This window comes from Austrofundulus limnaeus, unplaced genomic scaffold, assembly GCF_001266775.1.
Source record: "Austrofundulus limnaeus strain Quisiro unplaced genomic scaffold, Austrofundulus_limnaeus-1.0 Scaffold39, whole genome shotgun sequence".
NCBI lineage: Eukaryota > Metazoa > Chordata > Actinopteri > Cyprinodontiformes > Rivulidae > Austrofundulus > Austrofundulus limnaeus.
In genome coordinates, this window is record NW_013952441.1 from 184,241 (window position 1) to 194,021 (window position 9,781).

The 9,781-nt window shown below is 37.3% G+C and overlaps 1 protein-coding gene across 2 annotated transcripts in view; it reads right to left on the minus strand.

Moving 5' to 3' along the window:
• The window catches only part of adamts14 (ADAM metallopeptidase with thrombospondin type 1 motif, 14), a 51,624-nt gene that overhangs the window by 35,622 nt on the left and 6,221 nt on the right, over positions 1 to 9,781 (minus strand). The window lies entirely within an intron of this gene.

Consider the following 9,781-nt stretch of genomic DNA (forward strand, 5'->3'; position numbering starts at 1 on the left):
CCCCTTTAAACATGAAAACAGCATTTTAATAAGAGCTAAAGGTGACATTTTATTGACAGGTGACACTTTATTATGTTGTAGAATTTAAATGTATGTCTGAGAAATACATAATATTGCCCCTTTAAACATGAAAACAGCATTTTAATAAGAGCTAAAGGTGACATTTTATTAACAGGTGACACTTTATTATGTTGTAGAATTTAAATGTATGTCTGAGAAATACATAATATTGCCCCTTTAAACATGAAAACAGCATTTTAATAAGAGCTAAAGGTGACATTTTATTAACAGGTGACACTTTATTATGTTGTAGTATTTAAATATACGCCTGAGAAACACATAAAATTGCCCCTTTAAAGAGTTCAGTCTGTGTTGACGATTTGCCCCTGACTTAGAAACAACTTTCTCTAAATTTAGTTTTAAAAAATTCCAAACTGTTCAGCTTGTGAAAAAAGTACACAACTATGATGATCCAGTTTATTATGAGCATAATAACAAAACAAACAATTTGAACAATGAATTAACTCTTATTTTTCTTACCTACAGCTAAATTTCGGTAAATCTGAACAATTTTGGCACAAARTCCCTATTTATCACAGCCAGCCAAGAGTCAGTGACTAATGTTGCTTTGTGCTTAGCAGATGGTACAACATTAGAAACCATCCTGCTGTYGCTGAAAATAAAAGCCAGGAGAGGAAACTGTAGGTGCAAAGACTGAAATTTGGCTTTTTACTGCTGAGGAGTTTTTAAATAGCTACAGTTGAGTGATTTACTCTGTAAACTTCTGGATCAGCAGTCGCCGTGTCATCCATTGTTTACATGGCAATATTGATCAGTGATGCTCCATTGTTGTCGACACAGACTGCACTCAGAGGCAGGGTTGAGTCAGACTTTGGCAGAGCTCACACGGTTTCTGCTGTACGGCATGTTTTGATAAGCACAAACATGCTTTATGTCAGATAGCTGTTTTGTTTAAGTCATTTAACAACCATTTCCCCAAAGACAGAGTTAGAAAAAAGAAAATGGTAAATGAATAAATGAACAAACTGCAGTTTAAAWTTTTTTTTAGGTTGATGTATTTCTTCTTAACTAAGCTCAAACATTCTTTATATGCACTGCTTTTTTTCCCGTTGCTGAACAAAAAAAAGGGGGAAAAAATTTTCAGCCTATCATCATCTTTATGACGAAGTGACACCAACAAGATTTTGGCAGGAATGTGTGTATTTATAGATGCTGAATCAAATCTAAATATGGACCAGTAAATATAACATTGTGGATAAAAAAAACTAAATAAACTAAAATTAAAATCTTTGGCAAGCTGGACACACTTAAGGATGAGCGTTTACAGCAGAGGCGAAAAAAAAAAAAGAAGAAAAAGAATTTCTCCAGCTTCTGAGCAGGAAGTATGACACGCTGTGAAACCTTCTCGTGGTGTTKTATTCAGCTGAGTGGGAAGTAAAGCTGACTGAGAGGTAGGAAAAGAACCAATAATGGCTTCAGCCTGCTGGAAATAGTTTTAACATCATTACGAAAAAAAATAAAAGAAGAATGGACTCAAAATTGTTTTCCCTTCTGGAAGATGTGAGGTCACTGGGCCGATGTGGGAAAACCACAGCAAGATGGACAGAGAGACAATAACAAGGTTCCTCCACTTCTTACTAACCAGATTTTTTTTTTCTTTTAAATTAATATATTTTGCTGCCAGTTCTTCCCATTTTTACAGAGCCCGCGGGGGGACATGGGGGGATTTTTTTTTCTTTTGTGTTCCCACACAATACTTTTGCTTTACGTCACAATATTTTTGCATTAATTTGCAATACTTTTGCGTTACCCCGCAAAATTGTTTTGCGTTCCCACGCAAAAGTTTGTTTTGTAACTGAATTAAATCAGACTTTTATTTTGAAATATCCCGTTACCAAAACAGGATGTGTCACCACAAGTTTGTGAAATTGACATTGATGTTGCGTGGCTGCACTGTGTTAAAATATCAGCATATGACATGCTTCCATGCGTGGTTGTGTGATTCTGAAGCTGAATTAAAGTCGTAGGCTAACTCGCTAATTGTGAACACGTGAATGTGTTAATAAACCGGCAGGCACACCAGTGATAAACAACTTTTGCGAGGGAACGCAAAAGTTATTTCGAGGGAACGCAAAAGAAAAAAAATTCTCGTGTCCCCTTGCGGGTTCCGTACATTTTGCACAGAGCACAGATCAGCCACATTAAAATCTGAAATACACACAAAGTATCATTGTTTTTCACAAAACTGCTTCTAGAAAGAAAACAATAATAATAAATTTAGAGTTTTTCGTCTGTACGTGCACATAAAAGTCTTTTTTGCTGCCCTATAAGTGCCTGTTTTAGTGGCTTCTGGCAGTAACTTCCCACTCAAATAAATGCATCATCTTTTCATTATACCTCGCACTGACTTGTCTGGTGAGCTAATTGATGGTTTGAGTTTAATGTGATAATCTCAATGTGGTAATGTGGTAATCTCAGTGTGTTGAAAACACAACATTTTCGCCAGACGTTTCCAGAGAAATCAAACATTTCATTTTTATTTTACCCGACTATCAGCTGAGCTCAAGTGAGGTGTGGAGATGAACATCCTGGTGTTTGAGTGCAGTTTGCTTCTGCACTAAAGAAAAAGCACACTGAGCGTGTCACTGTCACCACACAACAAAAGCAAACACAGCTAAACCTCTGGCTCACTGGTGCACTAAATTCCACACATCCTTCAGAGTTACTTTGAAGTTACACATCTTAGTGTTGGTAAAATGGACTCAGTCGTTTATGTGCTTTTTAAAAAAGTCATCTGGCTGTGGCAGACATCTTGAAATGAACTGACTACAAAGGTTAATCAGTTGTAGAGATATTTACAAATTGCATTCTGCGAGTTGCATCTAAATTTGTGCAGCTACTTAAAGGGATCCCTGATTAGTTGTAACGTTAGACTTTATTTGATAAACATATATTTTAACTGTAAAATAAAGACTGCAAAAATACTGTAGTCTGTTTAGTTTTGTAAATTTTTAAAAATATATTTTAACACGGATTGAGCCATTTTATTTACACACAAAGCATTCTGGGTAAATGATGACGTGGATAGGTCCTCGGTGTGAGCGAGCTATATCCACCCTGAAGGTTAATCTTRGACAATATCTGATGATCGACTCTTTTAAATGAAACCAGAGAGCGWTGACAGAGAGGAGAAGGTAGAAAGGACTCAGCCTGTAACTGAAAATATGGATGGAGGACAACAGAGCTGCTTCWTGGAAGAAGAACCAAAGCTAACAAGCTAAGCTGAGGTTCTTCTTCCATGAAGCAGCTCTGTTGTCCTCCATCCATATTTTCAGTTACAGGCTGAGTCATTTCTACCTTCTCCTCTCTGTCAACGCTCTCTGGTTTCATTTAAAAGAGTCAATTGTCAGATATTGTCCAAGATTAACCTTCAGGATGGATATAGCTCGCTAGCAGCCTCGTGCTAAGGACCTATCCATGTCATCATTTACCCAGAATGCTTTGCATGTAAATAAACTTTTAGTTTAAAAGTGATAAAAACTGAACATCCTACAGTATTTTTCCAGTCTTTATTTTACAGTTAAAATATATGTCTATTAAATAAAGTCTAATGTTACAACTAATCATGGATCCCTTTAACAGGCAAACACAAACACAGGCACTTACACAGGTAACGAGAAAAKCTTGATCATGCACATTTTTTGAAGAAGATTAGGTTGTATCAGTTCAAACAAATGCACAACTGGTCAAATTCCAATACCTAATATGAAAACCATAAGGATATGTTAGAATTGAGCCTAAACTYTGAGCTTCAGCTCATATATTTTGTTGAGAATTGCAGCGTTCCTATAATCATCCAATATCTTCCTCATCTATATTCTTCCTTTGCAGTTTTGTGCATCATTAAAGACTGATATTCCAGATAACATGAAAAGGCGGAGGCTGTGTTTTGCTTCAAGCATGGTGGTCTACTTGCATCATCTGCTGAGATAATCTGATGGAGACATCCTTCATGGCACATGACAGACACAATCTAAAAAGGGAACCGCAGGCCTTGGAAGTAAAAAAGCCATCTTTGCTTCCTGTAATTTGTTGCAGTTAGTTTCCAGGCTCGCTCTTTGTTGATTCGCTAATGAGACACAGAGCATGAAGAGGGKGATCCACCATCACAGCTGAGGTCAAGGTACGAACCCTGTACTTCAAGTAAACTCCTTGAACTTCAGTCACACTGTTATCCCATCTGTATTGAGACAAAGAATTCAGACTCGTAACACAATATTTAGAAGATGCTGAGGGAATCGGACATGTCTGCTGGATAAAAGCTTTTGTAGCAAAACTRGGAGAATCGATAAGTGAGTGGATTACGGCTCAGTGATGCTGCAGAGTTGCAAACACATAAACTATTAAAGGAGACAGATTGTGAGTGCAGGGAATGTTTTATTTCTTTTTCAATGGTTTTCACATCTCACTACGCTGAGCCAAAATAAGGGCACACACAGCGACGATTGAAACGAGGCTCATGAACAGAAAATGGAGCTTAAAACCACTGACACTTATCTGAATGTGTTCATGGGAATAGTGAAGCAGAAGCAGATGAAGCAGATGATCACAAGACAAGAGGAGGAAACAACAAGCTGTAATTATCTCCAGGGAAATAAGCACACTTACCTACTGTGAGTGTCATCACATCTTAAGTTTTTTCACTCTTACATATTTATTTTGATAGTTAATTTTAGAGACAATAATCAGAGATTTCAAATAACAAAGTACAAACACTTGGCAACTTTATTTAAGTAGAAATTTTGGTTATCTACGCCATACTTTACTGAAGTAACTCTTTTTCAGCCAACTTTTTACTTCTACTCTTTAAATTGTCACACAATAATCTGCATTTTCATCTCCTCACATTTTAAAAAAAATGTTCAAAGTATTTCATTTCTATTTCATTCCGGCTTGTCTTTGATCAGAAAAACAAAACAAACAAAAAACTATCCAACAGCATGGCACTTCCCAGATGAGTAAATTTAAAGTTGGATGAGTTGGATGAGAAGTATTAAAGTCCAACACAGTCCCACGTGCCCTTAACAGGTAATCACTGTTATAGAATATGATAGTTATATGATTTTCCCCCCCCATTTGGGCCAGGCAAATGTAAAAAAAAGATAAAATAATCACCCAGTCACATCTCTGAAGAATGCCAAAGCCAGAGACAACATCATGGAAGTCGCTACAGGCGGACACAAAGGCAACCACAAAGGCAATAAGAAGCAGCTGCACCAGAGACCATCCTGGATGTATCTTCCTGGCTTCAAATCATCCACTGCTTACTGCTATAAGCTAGTATTTACWATAAAATAAATCTTTTATTAAAAAGAAAATCTTGCCAGTAAACCCGCTGGAGTTTATGGACGCTCCGGCAAATTTCACATCTGTACTTTTAAACGTTTTCTTGAGTAAAAAGCTTGAGTTGATACTTCAACATCTAAAGATGTCTTTTTAAATTCTATACTTCTACTTGASTAATAAATGTGAATACTTTTGACACCTCTGACAATAAATGTCCGAATAACTGTAATTAAATGTTTAATTTAAAATCACCAAGTGTTTAGYATCTCTTTTTCAACAGAATCTGGTTCCCTAAAGACAATTAACTTTTTATTTAATGCAGCTTCAAGCTTCGCAAAGTCACCAATGATYAGAATACCAATAGACACTCAGTGAAATGCAGTCAATCAATTAGGAATTGACCTAACCAGTGGGTGGTGTTAAACTGTGGCAGTGGAAGAGATTGGTGCAAAATAATATGGAAATATCCACTAATGGGGCTCCATGTTACCTCCATCCTGCAGAATCCTTGAATGACTTGGAGCAGTAATTCACAAAACCATTCCTGAATAGAATAATTCATGCAGGCATTTCCAGCGACATGAATGGAAAACTGCAGAGCCCACCCTCCCTCCAAAAAAAGCAAGCTGGGCTTTATTTGACTGTTGCTAGGGCGGTGCTGCCTCTTTTTAAGCATTGGCCACAGAAATAGCGCTCTTCTTACAGTAACACAGTTATATGTAACTCGTGTTACCATCCACACGTGTAACTCTATCCGTCTGTCACCGGGGACACTTTTCAACCTCCGTGTAATCGTAGCTATCACTCATCGCTCCGCGACAATAACTCGTGCTTGTCGGGAAGCTGTTACCCTCAGTGAGACATCACAAACAAAGAGATATTAGATCATGGAACAGTGAGACATTCTGGTGGTGCTTTAATCTGAGACCAGATTAACGCAGGAGAATGYTGGGAAACAAGTTAGCGTGATTTTCTTTTCTAAAACATGCAGGATAGCGGCCCTCGAGGACAGGAGTTTGACACCCCTGTCTTAGAGGCAGCGCAGGAGGACACAGTGTGTCAGAGTAGCCCTGCTCGCAAAAAAAAAAAAAAAAAAACATACACATTTCGGAGGTTAAGAAGCACCTTAATTACCCAGTTGCGATTTTCCATCTGTCCCAGTTTGGTGCTCACAACAGAAGAGGTACTTTTTCGCAGCTTGTGTGCTGGTGGTGTGTCAAAACACGCCAAGTATGTCAAAGGTTTGGCCCGCATTCATTGACCCGAGCACGAGATGCAGATCCTTAACACCTTTCAAAGACAGCCCTTTCATCAGGCATGATCTTCTGTGTCTTCCACATCAAGCACACGTGTCAGCCTGTCTGCACAGCTTCAAATGTTCCCCCCCACACACACACACCAAAACACTGCTGCTGCATGCACAGACAAGCYCCTGTTTATGTTGGCTTTGATGCAAGGAAACACATGGACAATATTCCCTGGAGTCTGACTGCCTGCTTTAAAGGATGTGTTCACCCAAATCACAAACAAACGCTGCGATAGGCATCTGCCTCCACCATCATTTGACAAGTAGGATGTTCAAAGGTCTTTTGACACGCATTTCGCATACATTGCATCAAAAAGACACTAAAACGACTACAGAGACAGTGTCTAATTGAAACTGTCTTTCTATCGCACCTTGATTTGTGAAGAAACTGGAACGTTGCATAAAACGTAAATGAAAAAGTGTCATGAATGGCTCAGTTATGATTAGGGCTGAAACGATTCCTCGAACAATTCGAGTAATTCGATTACAAAAAATTCTTCAGGCAAATTATCTGCCTCGAAGCTTCTTAAAAGTACATACGGTTATAATCAGCACACTTTCGTCCGGCTGGAATATTTGTGTTACACAATGCTACGATGTTAGCGCTTCCGCTAACAGTTACACTGTCGACGCGTCACACATGCGTCTTTGATAAGCGCTATATTTAGCTTTAGAAGAAGACACAGAGTGCCAAAATGAAGCGCTCAGAAAACAACAAATTATTAAAAGCATGGGAACATTTAAAACCAAACAGAAAAGACGACAACGCGCAGTCCGCTTCACATCCTCAACAATTCTGCACCGGAACAGAAACAGCTTCTGCAYGAACCGAACACTTCGGGAATTAACAACAGGTTTGTTTACGTTTCCTTTGTAAAATACGATTACCTATGTCTGTGATAACCTGTCATGTTACAGATGTACAAAGAGGAGGTAAATTTTGGCTAACGTTATTTGTGCTGACTAATCATGGTGACCTGGCAGGGTTTTATTAAACAGTGTGTACATTGTGTGATTAAAAACAAGACTTACTGTAAGTTTGTCAGATAAAAATAAAATCACAGCAACAAATTGACAGCTTGAGCTGAAACACTTTTATTTGTTCGTTTGCTTTTATCTTAATTTAAATTAGATACTTGGAGTGAATATTTCAAGTTTAAAAATATTTATAGAAGATAGTTGGATTTTTTTTATTATTTGCTGCTGCTTTTTTATGATTTTAGCCTACATTACTACTGCCATATTTGTTTATAGCCAAGCAGTCAAGACTAAATCTTTCATTGCCTAAATGGGAACCCTGCACCAACCTAAAAGTCTTTAAAAAAACAAGATTTTTTTTAACAATTAACAAGTGAACTCTACAAAACTCATTTGCAACATCCAAATGTTTTTACAACCCATTTTACTAATTAAATTTCTAACAAAAATAAATAAAAAAGACATTCAGTTTTCCAATCCATACTGTAACAATAAATTTACAGCCTTTAGATTTTTCTATGTTTAAAAATGATTCAATGACAGAGTGCTTTTAATTAATGCCTCCTTAAACCTCACATGCGATTTAAAATGCATGGATTAATACAACTGGTATTGTAATTTTACTTTCATTGCAGCAGGATTACTGATTTTAAAACTTTGATTGCGACACGTCGTCGTGTTTTTAAGGCCTCTGCAGCTGAACAATTTTCTGTTGTTTTTAACAACGTTAGAGTATCATCCTTCTGATTTGAATTCTGCTTTTAATACAGATTTTTATAATGGTTTTAATATTTGTTTTAATATTGATGAGATCATTTCCATCTTTTATGATAAATGTAAGAATGTTCTTGATGTTGTTGCACCATTTAAGACTTTTAAACCTAAATGTAASACTGAACCTTGGTTAAATGAAACCACTCGTTCTGCCAGACGAGAGTGCAGGARGGCTGAACGTAAATGGAAAAMATATAAACTGCAGGGGTCTTTTATTATGTTAAAAGAGRGTCTGTACAGGTACCAGGACATTGTCAAAGCTTCTTCACTGGTGTCATTGTGAATAACTCCCACAACCCTCGCATTATCTTCTCCATCATTGACTCTGTTCTGAACACCCCTCCATCTTCATGTCTCGACAACTCTCCTGAAACTTGTGAGAAGTTCCTGCAGTTGTTTTTACCAATAAGCTACAAMACCTTAGATCACTAATCATTCAGCCTTCTCATGTTCCATCCATCTCCATCACAAGTTCTGCTGTCTTCCATCAGTTTGAGACTGTGTTTTAATCAGCTGGAGAAAATCATTAACAACATGAAGTCATCATCCTGTCCTAATGATGTTGCTCCAAATCATTTTTTTAAAGAAAGTTTTTTTTGTTGGTTTTGACATTTTAGAGATTTTTAACAGCAGTCTCAGTTCAGGTGTTTGTTCCAGCCTGTTCTAAACATGCAGCTGTGCAGCTGCCGCTGAAGAAGCATAACCTGGACTCATCTGTCCTTTCAAATGTTAGGCCTATTTCTAAACTTYCTTTTGGCGTTTTTAAGTCTCACCTTAGTTTCGTTTAGTTTTAAACCACAATCAAGTATGTTACMTTCAGTTGTTCTGAAAATGCTGTATATATCAAAAAYAAATTTGACTTTGCATCATAGGCTATGTTGACGCCTTGAAATTGGCCTGTCTTTTTATGAACCTCCTACCGTTTCTGACACTCCCACTTCATCACGTCATCACGTGCTGTTTAGTTGCTGTTTAAAACTTTTCGTAGGAGTGTTGTGTTTTGTTGTAAAAAAAAGAAGCAACAACATTGTATAGCGGTTTTGAAAAATGGCAACTCAGGATACAGTTGAACCTTATTGAATGATCCCACRTCGAACCTGGAAAGTATGTTTTCTGAAGAACCAGAGCGAGAGGTTCTTACAAGACRTTTCAGTTTGATAACATATCTTCTACTCATCCTCTTATGCGTTTATGTCAACGTCAAGCTACTTTTTGTGAATAAACTATAAATATACATCAGTGTGAAGATATGTTTTACAATGAAATCATGAACATCCACCATATTTAAAGGGGACCTATTATGCAAAATTCACTTTTTAAAGTTTTTTTTATTCAACTTTGGGTATGTACTTCTTA